We start from the raw sequence: 25901 nt of genomic DNA, 5'->3' as shown, positions 1-25901 counted from the left end.
TAAATAAATACAACTGTGTACTTACCCAATGGCTATGCTGGTGCTGCAGGGTCTCTGGCGCTGGTTGCGGCATGCTCAGGAGGTGTGTCCAGGGTTTGGGGTGGTCACAGCCCTGCAGCATATTTTAAAATAAAGGCCCCCAGAGTCCGCTCCCTGCCATGGTACTCTGGGGGCTCCTGTGGCCTTGGGGATGTGTGGTGGTCGAGGCCCTTTTCATATATAAAAAAGGTCCTCAGAGTCCTCTGCCTAAGTGTGGGACTCTGGAGGCTCCTGTGGCCTTGGGGTGGGGGCGCTAGGCCCGTTTTATATAACAATAAAAGCCCCCAGAGCCCGCTTCCAAGTTTGGCACTCTGGGGGCATGTATAGGCGGTGTGGGGCTCGAAGCCCCGAGATTTAAAAAAATAAAGATGAAGTCCCGGAGCCCGCTGCCCAAGTGCAGAGCTCCGGGGGCTTGTGTGAGGCGCTGTGGGGGTTTGGGGCTCTCTGCCCCGAGATTTTAAAGAAATAAAGCCCCCAGAGCACGCGTGTGTAAGGCGTTGCTCTGGGGGTAATGTGTGTGGCTCTGTGGGGGTTGGTGCTCGTGGCCCCGGTTTTGCAAAAATGAAGTCCTGGAGCCCACTGCCCAAGTGCAGGGCTCCAGGGGTAGTGTGTGTGTGGCGCTGTGCGGGGTTCGGGCTCGCGATCCCAGGGTTTTTAAAACAAAATGAAGCCCCCGAAGTCCGCTGTCCTCCATGCAGAGCTCCGGGGGCTTGTGCAGGAGGTGTGGGGGTTTGGGGCTTGCGATCCCTGTTTTAAATTTTTTTTTTTTAAATGAAACATGGTCCCCAGAGCCCGCTTACCGAAGGGGACCGTTTTAGCAGCGTCCCAGTAGCTTTTCTTTTTTTTTTTTTTTTCAATTGGGCCAAAATTATTTAGAGTATCATAGCCCCATGAGTGTGGGCATACAATTAAAATAAAAAATAAAAAATTAAAATTTTATTTTTTTATTTTAGGCCACATGGACCGTTTTTAGCAGCGTCCCTGTGGCTTTTTTTTTTTCTTCAATTGGGCCAAATCTATTTAGCCTGCCATAGCCCCATGAGTGTGGGCAGTGAATGAAATAAAATATAAATAATACATTTAAAAAAAAAATGAAAATAAAAAAAGGTATTGACAGCCACATGGACCATTAAGCAGCGTCCCTGTGGTTTTTCTTTTTTGTTTTCAAAGGGGGACATTTTATATAGCGCAAACTCAACCTGAAGATCTAGGAGCGCTTTTTTTTGGAGCCACTGTTACATTACACAAACGAACATTCATTTTAGGTAGGCTAAAGTGATTTACCCTGAATCACAGGATATAGAGCAGGGGTTTTTCTCATGTTTTTGCAGGCCCACCCAGCCCTTTAAAAAAAAAACAAAAAATGCATATTTATGCGCTCCCCCAGACAGCCCTTTTTAAAATGCATACTTTTGCTCTCCCCATGCAACCATTTTAAATGCAGCCCAGAGTGTGTATATAGTGTAGACCATGCTGTGCATAATGTATTTAGGGTCGTGTTGTGACAGGTTTTTCTCCTAGGTGATATACTTTTGTTACTTGCAGTTTATAAGTCAAAAGTCTAATATAAAGCAGTGAATTATTAAAAGGTTCCCAGCAGCAGCATGCACAACCCATTATATAGATATATCTATAGGTTATGGGTGTACATATGGTGGGGCTTGTGGGGAGGAATCAGAGGTTTTTTTTTTATCACAAACCGAGAGTGAGAGAATAAACAACGTGGTTGCGTTCTCCCAGAATAACTTTTTTTCACAAAAAGCAACCACTATTGAATTGGCTAAATACCAGATTCAGAGTAGTGTAAGAATGTTGTTCAACTATCTACTTGACAGGTGGAATATCAAAGATATTGAAGTAAAAGCCTCACTCACATAATAGTGACATGCTTCATCATAGGCAGTTACTCCACACCCAGAGAAGGTGGTACTCTCTGGGCGGACTCAACCAAAGATATACTGGGAGTTCTTAGATAAATGAACCACTGGTTAAGCAGGGAACCAGATCAAATTAAAAATACCTATGAGTGTACCCTATTTTGAATCCTTTATTCCTGGGCACTCATGATATCAATAAAAACTTATTGTTGGGGTTTTTTTTAACTCGATTTGTTCAATTGTACCCTCAACCGCGTGCCAACATGTTTCGGCCCGTCTTATAGCCCTATCGGGTCTGGGGGCCTTCGTCAGGGCGATATCTTTCTTTTCCTTATGCTATAAGGTCCTTGCGATTTAGCTGTACATGTGCTTACATGCAACCCATTCGTACGTGAAGCCTAATGCACTCACCTGTCCGTATGTACCATCCGTCTTCAGTAGAATTTTTCTATTGGACATGGAACAAAAAATTAACATGTATTTCTTTGACGACACAACAACATAATCTGTCTACAGCCCGTCTTGTGCTCGTAGTCTTTGATTTTTAGTTGTAGTGATGGTGTACCACCTGACTATGTGCTCTCTATTTTAGGGCTTAGTGTAGTACATTAATCATTTCAGTTTGCTCCCCGCCACATCACATCCACATCTATTCACCACACAACGTGCTCATCATACTCCTTGTGTTTGACTATGGGTGAAAAGGATTGTGGCTAGGTTGTCTCTCTTAGTCACCGATCCTATAGGTCTCTATTTTGGCACCCATTCCCTCGTTGTGTTATTTATTCGTTTCTTAAATATATCACCATGCGTTGGGATCGCGTATATCTCTTTCATCCAGTATTTTTAGAACCTACAGGTGCTCACCTACTGCCCTATGCCTACTGGCATCATGCAGATCTCGTGTGTTCAGGTGCTGTCCTGTAGTCAAACACTGCGTCAAAGGTAGATAAGGGCAACTGTTATCACGTTCTAGACCGATCTATTGATATAAACCTAGTTCTCTACAAGCTTCTAGTTCACGGACCCTTATTACCGTGTTTCTTTCTTTGTTTGCGTTAGAAATAAACAAAGTGTTCATTCTTATTCCATTTCCATGCACTCGTTTCTACTTGGGCCTTCATATCGTGTGTTACAGGGTGAACTCACCCCCTCTTATATGTGTTCTGTTAGTAGGCCCCTTTGATATTTTTACTTCAGCTAGTCTTTTTTAATAATTTAGTTAGAACAAAAACGGAACCGTTAAAAGACTCTACGAGCGTCCCTGACTTCATAACAGATAGTTCGGGACAACAAGCGTCACAATTACAAAATATTCCCTCGCTGTCACTTACGTCATCAAGGACACCGCACCGCCGTTGCACCTAGTCAACCACACCGTCTGCCGTCGGGGATGTGAGTACGGTTGTGTCAGCTTTTAAAAGAAGGTGCACAAACCTAATTGGAGGGCTGTTCTAACCCAATTCCAATTCTCTATCGTCACGTAACGTAATCACAGCTGTTCGGACTTGTATGCGGCAGAACTACAAGAATTAAGGGAAATGTAGTTCTTTTATGTCCGATACGCAGTGTTCGATCCCCCTCTCGGCGAGGGATTTGTTTTGTACAATTTTGAGGGTGTATTTTGTTAATCCCTCGCATAACTGTTTTGCGGAGAATCACTTAAATGGTGTAAAGCTACCGTTGCGCCGTTTTGGGAGAACTAGCATGTCTCACCTCATGACCAGTGATAGGGGGTAGGATGTAGGCGACCCCACTTGAACTTTTGTATATCTACTAACGGCAGGTAATTCTAATCAGTAGATTAATCTATTTTTTAGCTTGACTGCACGTTTGTTGTCAAATGCCCGACTTCGATGGTGTTATTCTCATGTGTTCCTAAATTCTATATATCGAGGTCTGATATTACACCCCAATCTTCTGTTGTTATATATGCCGGTGGCTTTATTGCCTATACAGAACTTTGCCTCCTGTCTTTTTCTTGAACCCTTTGTTTTAATCATATTTACATAGTGGAGGTGCAGCTCTTTTTTAGTTTTTCATACACATGGTTGCAGCACGATTTATTTGTTTGCCATGTTTAAGGGATATATATGTTTTGTAGCCGAATTAAGTCATAGAGCCCCACAGAATTTCCTCGTTAGTGCCTGATGTTGTATTGAACAGGCGATAGATCTACCTTTGATTGCCATATTTAAGAGATATATATGCTGTGTGGCATATATATCTCTTATCTCTTAAATTGCATCTGCAATAAAATATACATTGGGATGACTGTAATTGAGAGACTACCAGACAGCTGCAACGAAAAACAATTGCTAAAACTAGAGCAAAGGTGGATCTATCGCTTGTCAAGTACAACATCAGGCCTTAACGAGGAAATTCCGTGGGGTTCTATGACGTAGCTCTGCCACACAGCATGTATATCTCTTAAATATGGCAATCAAAGGTAGATCTATCGCCTTTTCAATACAACATCAGGCACTAACGAGGAAATTCTGTGGGGCTCTATGACTTAATTCGGCTACAAAACATATATATCCCTTAAACATGGCAAACAAATAAATCGTGCTGCAACCATGTGTATGAAAAACTAAAAAAGAGCTGCACCTCCACTATGTAAATATGATTAAAACAAAGGGTTCAAGAAAAAGACAGGAGGCAAAGTTCTGTATAGGCAATAAAGCCACCGGCATATATAACAACAGAAGATTGGGGTGTAATATCAGACCTCGATATATAGAATTTAGGAACACATGGGAATAACACCATCGAAGTCGGGCATTTGACAACAAACGTGCAGTCAAGCTAAAAAATAGATTAATCTACTGATTAGAATTACCTGCCGTTAGTAGATATACAAAAGTTCAAGTGGGGTCGCCTACATCCTACCCCCTATCACTGGTCATGAGGTGAGACATGCTAGTTCTCCCAAAACGGCGCAACGGTAGCTTTACACCATTTAAGTGATTCTCCGCAAAACAGTTATGCGAGGGATTAACAAAATACACCCTCAAAATTGTACAAAACAAATCCCTCGCCGAGAGGGGGATCGAACACTGCGTATCGGACATAAAAGAACTACATTTCCCATAATTCTTGTAGTTCTGCCGCATACAAGTCCGAACAGCTGTGATTACGTTACGTGACGATAGAGAATTGGAATTGGGTTAGAACAGCCCTCCAATTAGGTTCGTGCACCTTCTTTTAAAAGCTGACACAACCGTACTCACATCCCCGACGGCAGACGGTGTGGTTGACTAGGTGCAACGGCGGTGCGGTGTCCTTGATGACGTAAGTGACAGCGAGGGAATATTTTGTAATTGTGACGCTTGTTGTCCCGAACTATCTGTTATGAAGTCAGGGACGCTCGTAGAGTCTTTTAACGGTTCCGTTTTTGTTCTAACTAAATTATTAAAAAAGACTAGCTGAAGTAAAAATATCAAAGGGGCCTACTAACAGAACACATATAAGAGTTCACCCTGTAACACACGATATGAAGGCCCAAGTAGAAACGAGTGCATGGAAATGGAATAAGAATGAACACTTTGTTTATTTCTAACGCAAACAAAGAAAGAAACACGGTAATAAGGGTCCGTGAACTAGAAGCTTGTAGAGAACTAGGTTTATATCAATAGATCGGTCTAGAACGTGATAACAGTTGCCCTTATCTACCTTTGACGCAGTGTTTGACTACAGGACAGCACCTGAACACACGAGATCTGCATGATGCCAGTAGGCATAGGGCAGTAGGTGAGCACCTGTAGGTTCTAAAAATACTGGATGAAAGAGATATACGCGATCCCAACGCATGGTGATATATTTAAGAAACGAATAAATAACACAACGAGGGAATGGGTGCCAAAATAGAGACCTATAGGATCGGTGACTAAGAGAGACAACCTAGCCACAATCCTTTTCACCCATAGTCAAACACAAGGAGTATGATGAGCACGTTGTGTGGTGAATAGATGTGGATGTGATGTGGCGGGGAGCAAACTGAAATGATTAATGTACTACACTAAGCCCTAAAATAGAGAGCACATAGTCAGGTGGTACACCATCACTACAACTAAAAATCAAAGACTACGAGCACAAGACGGGCTGTAGACAGATTATGTTGTTGTGTCGTCAAAGAAATACATGTTAATTTTTTGTTCCATGTCCAATAGAAAAATTCTACTGAAGTCGGATGGTACATACGGACAGGTGAGTGCATTAGGCCTCACGTACGAATGGGTTGCATGTAAGCACATGTACAGCTAAATCGCAGGGACCTTATAGCATAAGGAAAAGAAAGATATCGCCCTGACGAAGGCCCCCAGACCCGATAGGGCTATAAGACGGGCCGAAACATGTTGGCACACGGTTGAGGGTACAATTGAACAAATCGAGTTCAAAAAAACCCCAACAATAAGTTTTTATTGATATCATGAGTGCCCAGGAATAAAGGATTCAAAATAGGGTACACTCATAGGTATTTTTAATTTGATCTGGTTCCCTGCTTAACCAGTGGTTCATTTATCTAAGAACTCCCAGTATATCTTTGGTTGAGTCCGCCCAGAGAGTACCAACTTCTCTGGGTGTGGAGTAACTGCCTATGATGAAGCATGTCACTATTATGTGAGTGAGGCTTTTACTTCAATATCTTTGATATTCCACCTGTCAAGTAGATAGTTGAACAACATTCTTACACTACTCTGAATCTGGTATTTAGCCAATTCAATAGTGGTTGCTTTTTGTGAAAAAAAGGAATCAGAGGTTCTCATTAAAAAATTAGATGTCAAGGCTAGGTTGTTTTCAATTTTGAATTTATGATTGGCGTTTTCTAAGGTGTATGTAACAAACTGTAATGCTGCGTTTATGAGGTGTAGTTTTAAGCAGCCATTTTTTTTATCTAACCCTGAACACAGGACTTACCGGAAATAACCAACACGGATGCAGAAATGCTAGCCCTGCAAGCAGGTATATGTATTTAGAGTTGCGTAGTTCTGAGTAGTTTTTATACACCGCTGTCTCAGTAGCTCTGCTTTTCTAATGGTATTTGCATATATGTATGTTTTTATAGATTGTGATACCAATGTACAGCTAAATCTTGATGATATAAAGCAGTACCTGGGGTCTCAAGATGCGTCGCAGAGAGTGCAGGATACAGTGGTTCTTTCAGGTAAATCAAAAAATGCCATGGTCTTTAAACTGCCTAAGACTTAGACTTTGTTGGACCAAAACCCCCCGGGGCGTACCATAGGAGGGCTCCTCAGAAGGGACTGCTAATGCCTTGTTTATACCGCAAATATGATTATTTTTTTTCTTTGCCGGGTCCTCAGAGTCATGCACGGCCGACGCCGCTTTGCAAGAAGCTGCACAGCCGACAAAGGATAAACAGCTAAAGAGGAAATCTTCAACATCTGGAAATGGACCGGTGACAAAGAAAGGAGCTTTGAAAAGACTTCTAAAAGGTGTGTTTTACAAAGGGTGCGAAAAAAGAACTCTGTATTTTATTCTCGCCAGTAGAAGGGGGCATCGCCGTGTAGTAGGGGTTGTATAAAGGGGGGCATGTAGAAAATAATGTGCTGGGATGTCTGTGGGTAGTGTAAGCATCTTATACAGTTCTTTATTTTTTCTAATATATATATTTTTTTATCTTACATTCTAGGAGCCGTTCAAAGGAACCACGGAGAAGATTTGTGTAAGGTCAGGAAGTCTGCGAAACCATTAATGAACATCACAAAGACAGTTCAGAATACAGAGCTTGCAGCGAAAGGTGTGAGTAGGCGTGTGCGCCAGGACAAGCTCTTCACATACTCCACGCACATACAACAGAGAACAGACACAGCTGTGAAATGCCAAATCAAGCCCTCTGCCAAAATGTTGAACACTCCTACAGGAATGTCTATTCTACAAAGGGTGGGGGAAAACAGCGGAGACATGCTTACAAATCCTGTTCGGTGTAAAAGCGATGTTGCGTATCTGAACCCTCTCCATGCCTCAAAAGGGCACCCCCTCTCAAACAAATCCACCTTTAACCAGAAGCAGAGGGATCAGGAACTCCAACACGGTCCTTTATACCTCAAGAAAATGTCTGTGGTCCCTGAGTCCCAAGCAGGCCCTTTAGGCCTCAAGATGAAACCTGTGGTCCCCGAGCCCTATGATCAATCATTAAAAAATATTGTGACATCTGTGAATGAAACCTCTACACCCCTGATCTCTAATGGGCCAGCGGCTGTGACGGCAGTGGTAGAAGATCTGGTACAGCCCCAACCCCCTAAAGTGAATCGCCTCTCAAGAAATTATCTGAACAAGAAGCAGGGGGTACAGGCTTTACAAGTGGAAACAGCAGCAGATCCCTTAATCAATGCCCTTCCACCGCAGGCCCCTACCCACACCCTGAAACCCTCTATAGTTTCAAATAAACTAACAACATCTATAGAGGGGTTCAACCTAGACCAAACCCCAAAACCGGCTATAACCATTCCTGATGATGTTAGGAACTCACAGTCTGAAAATACTCAACCCTCAGGACCCCCTTATATTGGCGGCAGCAGGTGTCTCAAGGCTTTGACAGGGCTGATAGACAAACTTGATGGAACCTCAGAAGCAGCGCACAAGGGGATTTGTATACGGATGTTAGACATCCACCCTCCAACAACACCGACAATTCCTTAGCCGATAGGGCCATAGATTATTTTGACGGCCATTTAAACTCCCCAACCCTTATGTCCCCTATCATCCCTCCAGGTGCGTACGACCCAACCAGCCCCGCTGTCAGTTTAAACCACACATCATCACCAGCAATATACGGTGATAATAGTACGGGTTGGGACGACTGGTCAAATCAGGATTTGGGGGGCGTATTCAATAATATTACGGGTTGGGACGACTGTACAAATCAGGGTTTGGAGGGCGTATTTAGTGAGGACCCTTCCATGGGCGTCCCGGGGTGTTCGCACTGGGACCCTATATCTTGGATCCCACCGGTCCCTCAGTTACAGAATGTTGTTGTGGCGGATGGGGCGAGAGATGGTCCGGGGGTGTTACAGGCAGTTGTAGAACCAAACACTGTATTCATCCCTAATCCGCCGCAATATGATTCTGTAAATCCTAAAGAGGTACTAGGGGCCCATGTGAAAGACATACAGCTGGTGGTCAGAAAGTTAAAACGCCAAGCTAACACCGCCACCTTAAAACTAGGGGGGTGCGATAGCTGCGATGGGGCAGGGCTGGAGGCACAGCGAAAGATACTACAAATGGTTGACAAGTGTAAAAGGGTGATCCTACAAACATGTCAAACAACGGCCAACATATGGAATATCCCCTCATGACTAGGCATACGTAGGCCACTAAAGAACCATCATGCCCCGGGTCTTAATAAAAGTAAGCGCAAATACAAATATAGCAATAAGGTCCATATGGTGTTGACAAAGTCCCTGCGCTTCTTACGCTTGCTCAAGCGTAAAAAGTACAGGGAACCCCTCAAACAAAGGCATACATTTTCAGAAACAACGCCTGAATCACATACACCAATACCATGCACCCTACATTACATAACTTCAGAAGAGAACCATCCGAGGGGGGTACAAGTGAAGGGATCAGGGGGTAGAGCAACAACACACCAAGACCAGGAACACACAGAAGGGCCAAGGGTTGGGTCTGTAGCAGAGACCTCTATGAGCACGTCGCCCACTGACACAAACCATACTGCGCAGATAGGATGGGCTATGCTACCTAGAAAAGTATGGTCCCGTAAAAAACAAATGTGGGCTAATAGCTCTAAGCAGTGCAGGCTTTTAATAAGCAAACTAAAGAAAGCCAAATATGCGCTACACGGATGCTTAAAAGAATCCCAGAGCCCAGGCTAAACCAAAATCCCCAAAATGATACAGCAGCAAACTCCCTCATAAGTCAGATTCCTCAAGATGAGGATTCAGAGACAGTGTTCTTAGAGAGCATTAGAAGCTACAGTCGTACTGTAGAGAGATTTAACGCCACAGAACACTAAGAGGAGTTTAGGTTTATTAACTTACATCAGATAAGGTCCTCCACGCATGGGCTTTTAGCCATACATCAGGCTGTGCAAACACTAATAGAAAGGTTGTTATGCAATGTGGGTCCTAATGATTTTTTTCCAGCTACGCTTCCATGGGCAGGGTATTGACAGTCCTTTGTTCACCAAACGAAGGTCCCTTGATGTGTTTGATGCAGTGGAATTTCTAGAAAACCTCTCGAGGCTCTTGCAGAGTGAGGCTGAACTAGTCGCCTATGGCACTTTCAGAGTCATAGCCCTCATTGTACGGGGTCGTGAGGGGGTGTTTCCAGGCCTTTAAAGAGCGTCCTATACAGCAAGATAATTGGTAAGAAACAACGTTGGTTGCTCAACTTTAACAACGGAGCAATCAACACATGTCTGGCAGCCAGCATCGTGGGGTTGCTGATGGGGCGCAACACCACCGACGCTGTCATCCTGTCCAGAGTGGCTTAAGCCCATGAGGTTCTTGAAATTCCTCCAGACCGCATGGCGGCTTTGGCGACATAGGTCTTTTTGAGAACTATTTTGCCGTTACGGTGAAAGTTCTTTATCACAATGGTTCTTGGAAGTACTTTACAACCGGGGAAAAACAAGACAGTATATGTCCTTCACCACGAAAATCACTTTTACAGTATCTTGAACCTTAAATGTTTTCTGGGAGTCAAGTATGTGTGCACACATTGCGACCATATATACAACACTAAGGCACATCATCAGTGTGAAATACATTGTAAGATGGGTAAGAGGGATAGGTGCGTCGTAGACGTCACCCTGAAGGTGCTGTGTCGTAACTGTAAGATGTTTTGTTGCTCGCAAGATTGCTTGCGCATACACCGCAAAGCTGTTAAATGCAGCCCTAAAACTGATTGCCAAGGGTGTCCTACCAGCGCAGTGTGCATCTTGAGTGTTTTCCGCGGCCCGACAGCGTGGTCCAGAGTCTGCTGTCCTTGGCGTTCCCTCCCTCCCGCTGCCGCGCCTGACATCGCGTGGCCGCTGTGTGGAGCAGGAGGGGGATTGAACTACAGCTCCCAGCCTCCCCGGCCCCAACATCCCGGAAGTAGCGTCAGGAGGCGCTTTAAAAACCGAGCTCACTCACGGTGGAGTGGGTGTCCTACCAGCGCAGTGTGCATCTTGAGTGTTTTCCGCGGCCCGACAGCGTGGTCCAGAGTCTGCTGTCCTTGGCGTTCCCTCCCTCCCGCTGCCGCGCCTGACATCGCGTGGCCGCTGTGTGGAGCAGGAGGGGGATTGAACTACAGCTCCCAGCCTCCCCGGCCCCAACATCCCGGAAGTAGCGTCAGGAGGCGCTTTAAAAACCGAGCTCACTCACGGTGGAGTGGGTGTCCTACCAGCGCAGTGTGCATCTTGAGTGTTTTCCGCGGCCCGACAGCGTGGTCCAGAGTCTGCTGTCCTTGGCGTTCCCTCCCTCCCGCTGCCGCGCCTGACATCGCGTGGCCGCTGTGTGGAGCAGGAGGGGGATTGAACTACAGCTCCCAGCCTCCCCGGCCCCGACATCCCGGAAGTAGCGTCAGGAGGCGCTTTAAAAACCGAGCTCACTCACGCTGGAGTGGGTGTCCTACCAGCGCAGTGTGCATCTTGAGTGTTTTCCGCGGCCCGACAGCGTGGTCCAGAGTCTGCTGTCCTTGGCGTTCCCTCCCTCCCGCTGCCGCGCCTGACATCGCGTGGCCGCTGTGTGGAGCAGGAGGGGGATTGAACTACAGCTCCCAGCCTCCCCGGCCCCAACATCCCGGAAGTAGCATCAGGAGGCGCTTTAAAAACCGAGCTCACTCACGGTGGAGTGGGTGTCCTACCAGCGCAGTGTGCATCTTGAGTGTTTTCCGCGGCCCGACAGCGTGGTCCAGAGTCTGCTGTCCTTGGCGTTCCCTCCCTCCCGCTGCCGCGCCTGACATCCCGTGGCCGCTGTGTGGAGCAGGAGGGGGATTGAACTACAGCTCCCAGCCTCCCCGGCCCCAACATCCCGGAAGTAGCGTCAGGAGGCGCTTTAAAAACCGAGCTCACTCACGGTGGAGTGGGTGTCCTACCAGCGCAGTGTGCATCTTGAGTGTTTTCCGCGGCCCGACAGCGTGGTCCAGAGTCTGCTGTCCTTGGCGTTCCCTCCCTCCCGCTGCCGCACCTGACATCGCGTGGCCGCTGTGTGGAGCAGGAGGGGGATTGAACTACAGCTCCCAGCCTCCCCGGCCCCAACATCCCGGAAGTAGCGTCAGGAGGCGCTTTAAAAACCGAGCTCACTCACGGTGGAGTGGGTGTCCTACCAGCGCAGTGTGCATCTTGAGTGTTTTCCGCGGCCCGACAGCGTGGTCCAGAGTCTGCTGTCCTTGGCGTTCCCTCCCTCCCGCTGCCGCGCCGGACATCGCGTGGCCGCTGTGTGGAGCAGGAGGGGGATTGAACTACAGCTCCCAGCCTCCCCGGCCCCAACATCCCGGAAGTAGCGTCAGGAGGCGCTTTAAAACCGAACTCACTCCCCGCGTCGCGGTCTCGCGCGCGGTCTCAGCCGGGCTAAGCCCGGGCAAAGGGCGGGCCCTCTGTGGCCCTCAGGGGACTGAAGGAGACGGGACGGGCCACCCCCCTAACAACTCGTATCTGGGTGCCATCGCTGTAAGGTGATATCATTGTGTCTCGTAAGTGCCATAGGTCAGATTTGTGTGCCTTGGAAATTCTACCTTGCATCACCTTGGCACTTATATCCTATTGTATTTCTAAATAGTTGAACACCCAGCTTGAAATGTCCAAGTCTAGGAAGACCAATATGGCGACAAGATCAACCACGAGAAATAAGTCTGTGCCTGTAACTCCATTACCTTCCCTTACAGCTATAGATCTAATGCTGCAAAAAACCATTGGAGTGGTCGCTGATGCAATTCAAAACACGGAGAGACGCCTCTCACTTACTCCTAACCTGTGTTTTCCTAACCTATCTATGCATACTTCAGTGCAAAATAACACTGCGGAGTCTATTATCAGTGTAGAGGATTCGTTATTACAGCAGTCCTTTTCAGGATTGCCAAATAGTAATAGCTGTAGAAGAAATACGTCTCCAGTCCTTCTCACTCTACCGACCAATATTGAAGGCAGCCCCCAATCTACTTCCACTGGTGGGGCTATTCCATGTGCATTACATTTGGAAAATACGTCACTGACTCCTCCAGGGGTTGTGCTTGCAGAAAGCTCCCTTTTAATCAATACCACAGATGCAGATAAATCCCCTTCCCCAAAAACAAAGAGACCACGATATGGTAGGCAAAAAACAAAATCAAAATCGATCATGAGGAAGATATATAAACCTATAGGCAAACGCAAGTCTTCAGCTAAAGATGTATGGCTAAATTTTAGAATGGCTAAACCAACAACCAGTACCTCTAACAATATTATAACAGCTGAAGAGCAAGCAGTAATGTTGCCTAATAGAAACTTGTTCGAGAACAGCAAAATTGTTATAAATGAGACAACGCAGACTGATGAGGTGTGTGTAATTGATAAATCATATTTATTGAGTTTGGAACAGATGATCAAATCCCTACTCCAACCCTTAAATGAGAAAATTTTTAGTATAGAACAAACTTTAAAGAACTCTGATAAACTTCATCTCAAGGATCTCTCCAATTTGCCTCAAGGTATTAACATCTATACCCAGACAGATAACCTTGACACTACGGGTTATAATTTGAACTCCTCTATGCTATTGAATGCTAAGGCCCAGATTAATCCTAACCAACATACAAGTACATGTAATACTACTTTAACCCCTCCAGTTATGCCTACCACTATGATGGGAACCCCATCCGGTGGTGATGAAAGTGAATGGGCTACGGAAGGCACATCTTCCATACCACCTGATGTTCAGGTTGAGCCAGACAGGCCTATCCTTACAGTACCATTACCTCATAATACTCGACCAGCGCAAAAGTATACGCAGCCCCAACAAAACAAGAAACCCATTCACATTAATCTCCCTCCTGAATCCCAACTTTACACCATAGTAATGATAGGTGTACCGCAATTAGAAATGGGTAAGACGGAGAGATATGGTGATTTAAAGAATAAAGTTAGTCACTGGTTAACCAGTCATAGACCGCTCCCCTGCCACATTAATGGTAAGATCACAAATGTTAGGAGGGTCGACTGGGTGGGCCATAGATTCAAATCAACCGAGGGTGACTGCATTATAGTCACTTTCGATGACATTAGAGCGGTAAGGCATATTTCTAGTTGGAAGGATAATCTGATCCATAGCTTAATTCGCACTAAGGATTTAAGCTATTTTTACCCATCACGAAATCATAGCAACTTATATCCTAATACTGAGGATGAGGCAAACTACACTATGCATAACCCAAATTATAATGGTGCAACTCAGAGGAATCACGAACCCTTTATTATAAAGGATCAACGTCATTTTAGAAATGATATACTAGATATGCCCAGTAAAGCTAACTTCTCAACATTTTATTCGGAGAACCGGGAGTATATAAATGGATCATATAACAATCATAACACTCCCCGATTAACATATTCTAACACCCAATACAATGTTCCTACCTCAAACAGGTTCAATGCCCTCTATGAGCGTAATGGTTTGGAGGGTGTTGATTGACTGTGTGATCTATCAGCTACATCCCTGCCTATCGATTTTAAATTTAGTAACCTTGTCCATGACGAGAATCTCTCCCCCCCTTTCATTAACTTAGATAGTAACGTCCCTACAGAATTGGTCACAGATTCTTTTCCAGCTAGCTCTGAACTTGACGGCTTGGAGCATATTAGTACAATGCAATACCAGATAGAAGCTTTTAATATCCATCCAATTCATATAGATTCAGAACCCTCTGCAGCAGTAACTGTGGGAGCTATTAGCGCTGAACAACCTGATCATACATTAGTTCCCAGCGGCATCGAGGCCGCACCCGATAATGTGAATGCTGCTGTTTTCAATATGAACTTAGTCTCCTGGAACGTAGCAGGCCTGGCTGACAAGTTAAGTGATCCAACCTGGCTCGCATTTGTTAGAAAATTTGCAATTATATGTCTCCAAGAGACTTGGATGGAAGGAAATAATGCCTTCATTGAAGGATATCAAAGCTTTCTTAGGCCAGCAGCCCCCTCAGCTAGCGGCAGAGCAAGGGGGGGTCTTGCTATTTTTGTCAATTTGGCTCTTTTGTGTGATATAACCAGCCTTAAAACTGTTAATTGTAATATCCAATTGCTTGTACTGAAGCGAGGCAAACATGTTTTAACACTAGTTAATTTTTATAATGCTATAAATGACGAAGGGGAGTGTAATATATTATCATTGAATGAACTATTGAAAGAAGGTCCAGGTACATTGCCGTGTAACGCTTTAATTGTAGGAGATTTTAATGTTCATCCCTGCGGTAACCCCCGAGACACCCCTATGGGTGTCCTGGGATGTAACAGCATGGATGGATTTCATTTCCGCCACACTAGGCAAGGGTCATATTTAAATGACATGCTAAATGAAAATAACTTGCTTGTTGCCATGTCGCTGGTCCCTGAGACCAAAGTCTACGATGTCCCAACATTTAAAGGCTCTGGTCCTGGGTCATTCATAGATTATATATTACTATCTGCCGATCTTGCCAATCAGGCCTCTAATTTTGTGATTCAAACTAGCATCCACAGTGATCATAACCCACTTTCCATTAATTTGAGTGGGGGTGTATTTGAACAACGGAAGCACCGTGAAGATGCGGGTATATTAAAATGTATTAACGGAAAGCGTCGCTTGAAATGGCATATGGTAAATCAAGAACATTTTTATATAGAAATTAACAAAACATGTGGCAGGGACTTAATGGATTGTGTATTAACATGTTTGCCCCCAGAACAAATCTTAGATATTTTTGAACGAATTGTGACAACAGTAGGGTCGCTGTTATCAGTCCCAGTAAAGGGGACGGCTAAAAATAACCCTAAATGGTTTGATAACGCATGTTCCTCGGCAAGTAATAACTTAAGAAAGGCGTTAAAAATTAAACCCAGAGACCCAGGAAATATTAAAAATCTCCGTATGATATATAAAAAAACTCTTATTAAACGGAAAAAGGAAATAAAAGCCTATACCTGGGAGCGTCTACTTGATCCCTTAGTTTTGGGTAACAGTAGTAAATTCTGGGAAATTATAAATAAACCAATGTTTGACAACCCGAGTGATACTGCATTAGGTACAAACATTTCAGAGAAAGACTGGGTTACTCATTTTAGTGCAATTTTTAAAAGCAATGACCAACAGACAGCAACTGATCTTTTAATACCTAAGGAGAACTTTTTATTTTTTACAGACAATGAAATAGAAAAGGCTATCCAAGGTTTAACTGGAAATAAGGCCCCAGGTCCAGATGGCTTGCCACCGGATCTTTTTAAATCTTGTACCACGGTATGGGCACCTGTCCTTACCAGGGTGATAAATGCAGCTATAATCTCTGGTTGTCCAAAGTCCTGGGGACAATCAACCATAGTTCCTGTATTCAAGAAGGGCGACCGTGGTAGTCCACTATGCTACAGGCCAATATCGTTAATTAATTCTGTAGCTAAAGTGATAGGTGGCGCAATCTTGAATAGGTTATCAACATGGGCATCAGAGAATAAAATCATATCCCCTATACAATATGGTTTCAGACCTGGTCATTCTACAATAACCCAATGTTTGAATCTATATTTAATAGTGGGCAAATACACCCTGGCTCGGCAGGGAACGATTCACTTGGCCTTTATGGACCTATCGTCCGCCTTTGATTGCGTCGATAGAGGTAAACTGTGGGACATCATGTTCAAGATGGGCGTTGAGCAGAACCTAATTTATATTTTGGCTGACCTGCACTCAGATACTAGAGCTAATGTCCGTTACACGCAAGATCTGAAAGTAACAAGTGACATTAGAATTAATCGGGGAGTCCGTCAAGGGTGTATCCTAGCTCCATTTTTGTTCAATTTATACATTAATGAGCTAGAAGATTACCTGATAAAAACAGGAGCTGATTACCCCTATGTCGGCCGAAAAGGCGTCCCGGTTCTGCTATACGCGGACGATGCCGTCCTTATTTCTAGGACGGCAAATGGTCTCCAGTTACTTTTAAACTCATTTCAAGATTTTATGTGCTCTCGAGGCTTGAGCATTAATAACTCAAAGTCATATGTGATGAAAATAGGCCAAGGAATGCGAAAGCCTAATTTTTTATCCATAAACGGTGGAAAAATCCCAAACTCTAAAACCTTCTCTTATCTTGGTGTCCTACTTGACAACCAATTAACTTGGGGCCCAGCTGTTGTTAAAAAGAAGGGTGAGGTAACACGAACTAATGCAGCCATACTCGGGTTTGCCAGAAAAATGGGTAATAGCCCGGTGGCTGCTTTACTTAAACTTTACCAAGCTAAAAGTGTTGCCATTTCCTGTTACGGCAGCGAGCTCTGGGGCTACAGCCAAACACAAGCCCTGGAGATTGTGTAAAATAACTTTTTAAAGAAGGTTTTAAGGCTGCCAAGGGGAACTGGAAACTTCTCGGTGCATGAGGAGTTAGGGGTACCCTTTCTAAGTGATAGACTAGCAGCAAGTCCCCTGTTATGTTGGCTGACCTCCTGGCTAAATAAAGATATACCACTCACTCATGACATCTTAAAGGAAGCCTTAACCTGGGACGGCAGGTTTCAGGTACCATGGTTGAGGTACATAAATGACCGTCTCACGGAATTGGGACGACCTGACTTGTTCTCAGCCCCAGAGACTATAACTAGAGCCGATGTAACCTTTGTGAAAAAAACATTCTTACTCACTAGGTACTTTGCCCGGGAGGAGGGTGAATTGTTGAAAGCTAGTATTAGGAAACATGCTTTACTTCAAACAAGCCTAAGTATGGAACCATATCTAACATGGCCTATGTCCGGCTTTGAGCGCTTTTTATTGATAAGGTTCCGCTTTGATTTATTCCACCTCCTGTTAGCAACTCCGAAAGGGGCACACCGAGGTCAAGTGCTTCCTGCTTGCGGCTGCGACGGGAAGTCTCCGCAAGATTTGGTGCACTTTTTATTTATTTGTCCTTATTATACAGTACCGCGGAAGTTATACCTAAAGCCTTGTTTAAAAAAATTAAATTTTACACAGATTAAACCAGCACTTTTTTACCTTCAACTTTTAAATAGTGACTGCACTTTATATATATGCAGCTTCCTGAAACTAGCTATCACTTTCAGGAATAGTATGGAGGGTTAATTATGCTGTACTTAATATTGTACTTCTCCTTTATTTTAATCTTGCATTCTTATTTATATTTTTAACTGGTTCGTTTTGTCTGCTGCTCTGGTTTTAAAACAGTTTCGCAACATATTTTGTCTCATATCCTTGCTGCTCAAAAAAAAAGGGAACTGGAGGACTTACCTCTTTATTTGTGTAATCTTGCCCATGATTGTATGTTTATGATATGAACTTTTTTAATTGTCTATTTGTGAAATTTGTTTTATGTATGTATATTTCTGATATGAACTTTTATGATTGTAAAGAATACAATCGAATAAAGATACTTGAATTGAATTGAATTGATTGCCAAGAGTGCGGCTGGTATGTGTCGACAGATCACAAATGCAAAGGCATGAAATGCCGAAGGTGTCAGATTCCATGTAGGGTAGGATTTGTACACCATTGTTACATGGTTAAAGGCAGACCCCAGACCCAAACCGAACATTACATCGTTTTTGATATAGAGTGCACACAAGAGACGGGGGTACACCTACCTAACTATATTTACGCCCATCATCTAACTTCTGATGACTGCTGGGAGTTTGAGGGGCGAACGTGAGTTGGTGATTTTCTTAATACATTCATCCAGTCCAAATTCAAAGGGTATACCATGCTGGCCCATAACTCAAAAGCATACGATTCATTCTTTATTTTACAGAATATGATTCGTGAAAAGGTGCAAGTAGAACTCATCACTCAAGGTTCCAAGCTGATGTTGTTAATGGCTGGTCAGTTACAAATAAGGTTCATAAACACCCTCAATTTCCTACCCATGAAATTGAGCAAGCTGCCAAAAGCCTTTGGTTTCCCCGGGTGTAAAGGTTATTTTCCCCACTTTTTTAACACCTTGGTGAACCAGAATTATGTGGGACCCATGCCGCCTCCGGACAGCTACGGGTTGATTATATGATGCCTGCTGAGAAAGAGAGCTTTCTACAGTGGTACTCTGAAAACCGTGAAAAGGAGTTTAATTTTCAAACTGAGTTGAAAGCCTATTGCCAGGCTGATGTAATGATCCTGCGACAGTCCTGCAACCTCTTCAGAGATGTTGTGGTGGCCATGACTAAGAAAGTCACAGTCTTGAAACCTAAGACGCCTCAAATGACTAAGAAAGTCAGGGTCTTGAAACCCAAGGCGCCTCAAATGACAAAGGCGATTGAATACATAGACCCTTTTCAAAACATCACATTGGCCTCCATGTGTATGTCCATCTACAAACACATGTTTTTAAGACCAAAAAGTATCGCTCTAGTGCCACCAGACCTCTATAACGGTAAACAGAAACATTATTCAACCCCATCTATCCAATGGCTCTTGCATGTCTCTGAGAAGGAAGACATACATATTCAGCACGCCTTACAGGGTGGTGAATACCGCCTGGGTCCCTATTACCTGGATGGGTACGCTGTAACTAAGGGAGTGCCGACGGCCTTTGAATACAACGGCTGCTTTTACCACACTGTCCTCAGTGTTACAAACCCCACGAGTTTAACAGACTGATGGGTGCCAAATTTGAACACTTACACAGACGTACTCTGATGAGGGCCCAGTATATTGAAAAATGTGGCTTTGCGATGAGGGTCCTATGGGAACATGAGTGGTTAGATATGCTAACAACCCACACAGAGCTCCGCTCTTTCCTTCAGAGTCGTGACTTACCACAAACTCTGGAACCCCGCGATGCCTTATTCGGGGGGCATACAAATGCCATACAACGGTACAGGGCCACTGGTGAGGGTGAGAAAATACACTATTATGATTTCACCAGTCCTTACTCATTTGTAAACAAAATTAAGGTATACTCCTTAGGACACCCTACCATCATATATAGAGACTTTAAGCCCCTTTCCAAATACTTTGGGCTAGTCAAATGTGAAATCTATCCTACAAGGTAGCTTTACTTTCCAGTGTTACCATATAGAGTCGATGGTAAGCTGATGTTCCCCCTCTGTCAAACATGCGCCGTGTTTAAAGAGGTCGGTGGTTGTAGTCACACTGAAGAACAAAGGATGCTCACAGGGACCTGGTGCAGCATCGAGGTCCTAGCTCCCTTAGAGAACGGCTACAGACTCGAAAGTACACGAGTTGTGGCATTTTAAGAGGACCACGACACGTCTCTTTTCACGCTACATTAATTAGTTTCTCAGAGACAAACAGGAGGCCTCGGGATATCCCGATTGGTGTACTAGTCAAGATGCAAAACAGAAATACATCGGTGACTACCACACGCACAAGGGTTTACGTTTACGGCCCCATTTGATATAGGTCAACCCTGCCCGCCGACAGTTAGCCAAACTCTGCCTCAACTCCTTACGGGGAAAATTGGCACAGCATACAAACATGTCAAATACGACCTTAATAACAGATCCTGACGCACTGTTTAAGTACCTTTTTGCCCCTTGTTACGAGGTGTCCAGCTGCGAGTTTATCGATGACGAGACCGCTGCTGTGTGCTGGAAATACACAAAGGAGTACCCCACAACGTGTAACAATATAAACTTCTTCATAGCATGCTTCACGACTGCACACACCTGTCTAGAGCTTTACGGGGTTCTGGATAAACTCCAGGACGTTGCCTGTATCATGATACTGACTCTGTGATTTTTCTGAGTAAACCGGGGGATGAAGATCCTCCTCTTGAGGATTATCTAGATAATTTGACCAGCGAGCTCGATGAGGATGAGCACATAATAGAATATACCTCAGCCGGGCCTAAGAGCTATTCGTACAAAACAAACACAAACAAAGTGTGCATGAAGGTCAAAGGTATAAAGTTAAACGTCAGCAATACCCTAAAAATTAATTTTGACAGTCTGAAGGATCTGGTGCATGAACTCTGCAGCGACTGATCGAGATAATGATAGAACCATAGTTGATAACCAGCCCTGCATAGTCAGATCCGAAAAGAAGTGGGAAATTACAACCCAGCCCCTACATAAAACCTTACGCGTTGTTTTTGACAAAAGGATCTTGACTACGGACTATAAAACACTGCTGTACGGTTATTAGGCGCATTAGAGAAGACACCAACAGCACAATGGACACCAGATTACAGCATCCGTTCTCCTGCGTGTTAGCAGGGTCTTCAAACTGCGGTAAAAGGTACTTTATAAAAAAGCTCTTGGAAAATGCTGCAGGTGCTTTACCCCAAACACCTAATAATCGTGTGGCTTTATTCGTGCTGGCAAGATCTTTATACAGACCTGTCCCGCAGCTTCCCTCATATCAGATTTATGGAAGGTATATCCGATAATCTCAACTATGATGAGCTGCTACCACTGACCCTTGTAAACATGGTAATTGTCGATGACCTTATGTGTGAAGGTGGTGACCATCCTGAGCTAGAGTGAGCTTTTACTCTATATTCACACCATCGCAATCTAAGCATATGCTACATTGTGCAGACCTTGTTTTACAAGGGTAAGACCAGTCGCTCTATAGCACTCAATGCCTCATACCTTGTTTTATTTAAAGATCCCCATGACAAACCGCAAATATCCGTCATAGCTAAGCAGACGTACCCGGAAAACACACACTTCTTCATGGAGGCCTTTAAAAACACTACATCAAAACCCCATAGCTACCTGCTGGTCGACTTAAAAAATAACACTCTAGAGGACTACAGACTGAGGGCTGATATTTTTTCCCCTGAACTCCCAGTCGCTTACACCCCAAAGACTATGTCCCGAGCCTATAAAAAACATCGCTGAAGACCTTTAATGACATTTGTAGCCCCGACCTTTATAACCCAGGTGCTGGCCATGTCTGACCGTCTACGCCGCAATTTGGCCCTCCTGAAAATGTTGGTAACAGCCAGTCCCCAGCACAGAAAGACCCTCCTCTGCGCTGCTTCTGATGATTTAGTGGCTGCCATTTCAGAAATAGCTCTAAACACCTTAAAAGGCAACATCCCTATATCAAAGAGCCAGTTACAAGGGTTGAAGAAGAAGCATCATCTTATCAAGAAGCTCAGTAATAAAAGGGCCTCACTCATCACCAAGAAGAAACTGGTGAAATAGTCTGGGGGTTTATAGGCTCATTGCTGGGCATAGCTATACCCATAATTACAAACCTCCTATCAGGACTGTGATGGAGCATGCCTCAAAGATGTATTTGGTTCCTAGACAACAGTTGGAGAAACTGGGACAATGCCTGGGATATACGTTGAAATGAGACTCTACGACTGGATGCTGAGATTAAAGACATTTTGAACCGGACGGATCTAAACAGGTAAGACAAAGCTACCCTTTACACTAGCACCCTTAAAAAAATTCTAAGCTATTACAGGCAGTGGGATACCGGAAAAAATACGCTAACTTTATATGCCCCGGACTACGCACCCCCAACAGCCGCAGCCAACCCCATCCCCGACCTCGGATATCTTTGTTGATGATCTCCTAAAAAATATAAGTCAGAGGCACAGGGGGGCTGCGCAAATGTTGCTGAGTAAACTTGCCGCTTCTAAAGACTTAACAGCGTGGAATGAGCGAGGTGAATTTCTCTACAAGGGGCAGCCGGTTGCTGGTTCACACATGTACGACCTAGTCAAAGGTCTCACGCACCCCAAGCCCCTAACGCATCTAAATGCTCTAAGAGGTTGGGATCAGTTTCTACGAGCAGCCGCTGAACTCAACCTCCCTGCCACACTTGTGGGTAATAACGAGCACCACCGTATGCTTGAAAGTTTAAAGACACCCCTCCCTCCATCGCCGGCCGCCTCTGACGTCCCTCTACTATCCCCCTCTTGGAGCACCCCACTTGCGCCGTCTGTACGGCGAAAAAGGCCATTGTCCAAAGCCCATACATGGATTCATCCTTAATGTTTCTACAGACTTTTTGAATAAAATGTGCCTATTACGTGTATAATCATGTCTGATTTTTCGTCATATATTTCTTTAGTAATAGATGTAATTGTAATGCGCAACCTACATAACTGTTTGTAATAAACACTTTATAACTTTTCAACCCATCTCACTCGTCTTTTGAAAAAAAAAAATTATTATGGGGTATGGAGCATCACAGAAATACAGATTCTGAATGCGTGTTTTAAAAAGGACTTTATTTTAAACGTTCATCATTAAAAATACACATGTTACAATTTTGACAAACGTTATATTCTGTTCTCGCAGGTCTGATAGATGCCCTTGTGTTTCTTTTACATATTTCACAACTATACTGTCATTGTTAACAAGGTCACTCGAATATAGATTTAAGAAATTTCTAAACACCACACCCTCCAACATTTTACTGATAAAATAAATACAGTGTTCCCCGCATGTGATGGCTAACGAATCCTGGACCCTTAGCTTGTTATACTCAACCCTCGCTGTGGCTTTTTTCACAAACTTGAATATGGGTTGTGTACAGATTCTGTGTTCGGGGAACTCTGCTGTACTGTCAAACACCGTAACCTTGTCATTATCTATAAACATTGCAGCCCACTGGATTCCACCCTTGTAATGAGGATCTGTATTAAAGGCTAGGTTTTGTGGTCTTTCTGACCCTATTTCAGTTGGTAGTTCATCGCTAGGGAAAACACCTAAAAAGTATTTCCTAGCATATATATGTCTGCTTAAGTAGTTACGTATCTGTACAGTGTCCATTTCACAAACTTTTAAAGATAGTCAAACAAAATCTGTCTGGCGTGGTTGATCTGAATGATGCTGTCAAATACCGAGACTACGACCATGTTCACATTCGCAGTTAGCGGATCATTAAAACGTATTTCAGCTTTTAGATTGACGTTTTTGACCAGGTTGTAGTGATCACCGTCTTCCATGTCAGGAGTCAGGTCGAATGCGAATAGTGTGTATCCGGCCCCATAGCCTTCTCTTGTCACTGCTACCCCGCAGTCCCGCAGATGCTTACTGGTTATCGAAACCAGCCCCTGGTATTCCATGATGTAGTTGGAGGTTCTAAAACTGGGTGTGTAGGGTTTTGCAGGAATCACGATGTTTTAGTGCTTAAAATTGAAGGGGTTTGAGCCTTAGACCCCGCTAAAAGCTGTATTGTCCACAAACCCTATGATGATAAGCTTGGGTAGTTGTCCCATAAATAAATTCTGTTGCTGAGTTAACCGTGTACCCGCAGAGATGCTGAATACCTTCAGAGCTACTCTTTCCACAGCGTACTTGGCGTTTGATATTTGCAAAGCGTCGGCGTGAGCGAGTCTGACGCTTGGGGACACTTTCACCCACTTTACAAACAGACTCGCTGACAGTATGTCCAGCTTGTACTGTTCCGCATCTCTGCTGATGAGGCAGAATGTGTCCTTGTTGCGCGTGAGTTTGATCTTAAGATCAATTCCGTTGATGAGCAGCTTATCTTGGAAGAAGAGGTCTGAATGTATGCGCCCCAGGAGGTCAAAATGGCGACTGCCCCCAGTAAAGCCAGCTCTTTTTACAAAACCCTGATTGTCACCGTCTAGCTCCTTGGCTTCAAAGTGTCCGTCTGTGTCCTTGTAGAAGAGTCCCGCTCAAAGCTGCGTGTCAAGGGCGTCGCTACTGTAATTTAGTATACTCTCGAGGTAGGCTCTGTAGGCGTACATGTTATCGCTCTGTGTGATGAGCCGATCACCCAGGGTGATGTCCACCTGATTAAACATGGTTGCTAGGGGATATTCGATCGTCGCCACTTTAGCATCTGCTGCTATATTGGCTCCATCTGCTTTTACGATTTTACACATAAGATGAAATAGTGTGTTGTTGAGATCCAAATACATATCCGTGGACCCTGATACATAAAACTCTATAGGAGCCAGAGGCGTCAAAGCGGCTAAAGGCGATACCTCCATGAAGAAGCTGTTTTCGATGGTTGTCTGCGTGGGCTTTAGAGTAAACAAGTCTAACTCGGATTTGGCGCACTCTCCCCATGCACAGTGTACGAAGGTCATGCTTTATTTTGCTCCGCTTTAAAAAATATTTACTTTAGAGGTGGCTCTCTTCTTCTTCTTTGAAGTTCTCTTCCGTCTTGGGGTTTTTCTTTTCTGCGTGTGTTTTGAAGAACTCCTCCTTTTTTTATAGGGGGCCGGTGGTCCTCTGCGTCTCGAAGCACGGTGCTTTCTTTTAACACACGTGCGTGGTCTGTACACCAAGGCCGCGCCTTCTTGTGGCTGTTTGTTCATGCGTTCGGCAAACGTCGAAGTAAAAGACCCTACCACGTCCTGGGCAATGTTCGTAGCCGCCGCTTTAACATGCAGTTTTACAATTTCATAGCCTTTTCTCAAGAAGGGCATAGCTCTTCTAAACAGACTGCGGAAGAAACCTCCTAGACCAGCCCCGTACATAACAGGTGACCCTTGAAAGTATGGTGGGCCTCCATATCCGGCCTGGTTTCGGTAATAGTCCCTGTACATAGAAGGGTCCCCGTACGTTTTCACAAACACCATGATGCCTTCTTAATAGCTTCTGTCGCGTCTCGGTCTTAAATGAAGCTTAACAATAACTTTCCAGTATTTAAAGGACACAGGATCTGACTGATCATCGAAGATCATAATTGAAATAGTGTCAAAATGGTTTTTAGAGACTGCGACGTAGTCTGGTTTGTTGAATTGAATATTGACCATCGTATTATTTTCACCCTGTACATGGACCCATCTTAACAACGGTGAGTAACTATCGTCGATCCTCTGGGCCTCCACAATATCGCTATACACATAGAGCGTGTAGAACCCTCCGTCAATATCAGGGCGTGTGTG

This window comes from Triturus cristatus, chromosome 3_2 (assembly GCF_964204655.1).
Source record: "Triturus cristatus chromosome 3_2, aTriCri1.1, whole genome shotgun sequence".
NCBI lineage: Eukaryota > Metazoa > Chordata > Amphibia > Caudata > Salamandridae > Triturus > Triturus cristatus.
The sequence above is the reverse complement of the archived record's forward strand: the minus strand, read 5'-3'. Positions refer to the sequence as shown.